Source organism: Loxodonta africana, chromosome 4, assembly GCF_030014295.1.
Source record: "Loxodonta africana isolate mLoxAfr1 chromosome 4, mLoxAfr1.hap2, whole genome shotgun sequence".
NCBI classification, from domain to species: Eukaryota; Metazoa; Chordata; class Mammalia; order Proboscidea; family Elephantidae; genus Loxodonta; species Loxodonta africana.
This window is the reverse complement of record NC_087345.1, coordinates 191,936,028-191,938,908: the sequence shown is the minus strand read 5'-3', so window position 1 is coordinate 191,938,908 and position 2,881 is coordinate 191,936,028. Positions and strand designations below refer to the sequence as shown.

General features: G+C 42.9%; 1 pseudogene; it reads right to left on the bottom strand.

Annotated features, from left to right (window-relative positions):
* Positions 1–888: 888 nt before the first annotated feature.
* On the bottom strand, positions 889–2,482 carry LOC135231283 (olfactory receptor 2W3-like; annotated as a pseudogene).
* Between the last annotated feature and the right edge of the window lie 399 nt (positions 2,483–2,881).

Sequence of the window (2,881 nt, the reverse complement as noted above, 5' to 3'; positions counted from 1 at the left end):
GTTTCGTCCACAATGACCTCAAGTGGCTGGTGCCCTTTGAGCAAGTATTCTCCCAGGTGAGGTATAGGGGAGACGGGGTTAGGAAGGCAGGATAGATATGGGCCATGGTGGAAAGGAAGAGACTGTGGGATGGAGGAAACTGAGAACAGATCCCCCTCAGCCAGGCTTTTCATTCCCTCCTGCCCATTATTCCCCCTTGGTTTATGAGTGCTAACTCGGCTTTTTGCAGAATCTACCTGACCTCTGGATGCTCATAAAGAAAGTGTTGGATCATCTACTTCCTGGACCTGAACCTCAAAGTGCGGTCTGAGGACCAGTGGCAAGGTCATCCACTGGGAGCTTTGTAGAAACAGAATCCCCACCACAGAGGAAATGAATCAGAATCTGTATTTTAATGAGATCTCTAGGTGATTTGTTTGCACAAGAAGTGGAAGTAGCTCTGCACTGTGTTATGCAAGTAATGGGGGCTACACAGGCTCTTTAGACCCCAAAGTATCTTTGATAGCTACTTATCGAATGGCTAAACGTTTTTATTCTTTTTAATATTCATTAAGCAGTAAAAACAGCAGGAACTAGGAATCAGAACTTGGAGTTAATTCCTCGTTCAGTTCACCTTGAGGAAATCTCACGTCCCAAGTGGGTAAAATGAAGATAATGGTAATCATCCTGACCTGAGACAGTTGCTGAGAAAAGCAGATGAATCACAGGCACCTGGCACATAGCTGAAACTTAACAAACATGAGGTCCTTCTCTCTAAAAAAATAAAATATACCTGAGAAATAATTATGCTTTCAGATGTTAATGACCCATGTATCATTATTATAAGTTAACTTCTTAGTTTATCTAGAATCTGAGACAAGAGAATGGGAGAAGTTCCAGATGTTAATGGTGAATGGTAGAAAATAAATAGTAAGACTTGATGAAAGGCTTTGGATGAGAAAGCAGGAAGTAGAAAACACCAAACTTTGGTGAATTCCAATGTTTGATGGCTACCATGTTAAAGGGACACTTAGTCCATGTTGAGATCAGCGATGGTAGAAGATTTATGATCATTCTGACAAAAAAAAAAACATCCAGAATGCTGCAAATGAATTAAAAACAAACAACAAACCAAAGTGTCTGATTAAGAAACCTGTTTCCTACTTGGCACTCTGGTATATGTTGGTGGAAACTCACCTTTGTGACAAGTTTTCTCCCTTTGCTCTTTGGACCTCTTTATTAACCATCTAGGGAGTATAGTGGGGTGGTATGTGTTGTGCAGTTCACACATTGAGATGTATTATTTCAGAACTGAAAGTCTTTTAGAGATCCAAGAAAACACAAATAAGGGAGGAGTCACAGGCCAAGACCAGATCCAATACTTCCAGGCACCATCAATGGCCCATAATGGAGATTGTGGTCAAGGCTTGGCTCATAGGTAGGAGATGCCCTTACTCCTTTCCTATCCCCCTGTTACCCAGCATTAGCCTCCTCAGTGCCCCCTTCACCTCTTTGTTTCTGAGGGTATGGGTCAACGGGTTTAGGAGGGAGGTGACAATGTTGTAGAAAAGGGTTAGGAACTTTCTCTGGGCCTTAGAGGAGCTGGTTCCTGGTTGCATGTACATGTAGATGATGTTTCCATAGAAAAGTGAGACTAACAGTGAGATGGGAGCCACACGTGTTGAAGGCTTTATGTCTCCCTGAGGTTGACTGGATACTTAACACAGCCTTCACGATGTAGCCATAGGAGACTAGGATAAAAGCCAAGGGTTATAGCACGATGCCTACTGCCAGAAAAAAGGCAATGCCTTCAACTGCAGCTGAGTTGACATAGGCCATCCAAATCAAGGCTGGCTTCTCACACAGAAAGTGGTCAACCTTGCGGTACCCACAGCGGGATAATCACAGGGTCATTGGCGACACAATCAAAGAGTTGGCCACCCCACGGCCCCAAGCAAGAGATACTAAACCCAGGCAGAGCTGAGGATGCATCATGATCATGTAGTGTAGGGGTTTGCAGACTGCAACGAAGCAGTCATATGCCATGACAGCCAGGAGCAGACACTCTACACCACCCAGACCCAGGCATAGAAGGAACTGGATGGCACAACTAGTGTAGCTGATGGTCTTGTCATATCCATTAAGATTGTAGAGTAGCTGGGGGATGGAGCTGGTAGTGAAACTGAGATCCAGGAAGGAGAGGTGGGTGAGAAAGAAATACATAGGAGTGTGGAGGTGAGGGTCCAGCTGGGACACCAGGATGATGGTAGTGTTGCCCACAAGGGTCAGGAGATAGGCAATCAAGATGACCACAAAAAGGATTCTCTCCAGATGGGGATGGTCAGAAAACCCCAAAAGGATGAAATGGCTTTGGGGGCTGTTACTGGTTACATCCATCATCTCTACTGTACCTGAAGACAAAAATAATGATATTAGTAATAACAAAAACAATAGCAACAACAGCCAACATTAAGGGAGCGCTTCCTTTGAGCAAGGCAGTCTTCTAAGTTTTTTACATTTATTTATTCATTGAACCCTAACAACAATAATACTGAACTGGCACTATTATTATCCTCAGAAAGGAAAACTGAGGCATATACACAAGTAAATTGCCATATCTAGGAAGGTGCAGGTACAGAGCTTTGATGTTTGAACCCAGGAAATCTGGATTAGCATTGTCATATCCTAACCACTGGTGATATTGCTCATTTTAAGAAAGTGAAAGATAAATTTTGTCATGGCAAACCATTTATTCTCCAAGAGACCCAAGTTCTTAAACTCGTGCAGAAACCTCAGAGATCCAAAATGAAGTTCCCAAGTAATTGATTAATTAGAAACAATAAAACTTGCCATAGAGTCATTTCCAATTTATGGCGACTCCATGTGTGTCAAAGTAGAATTG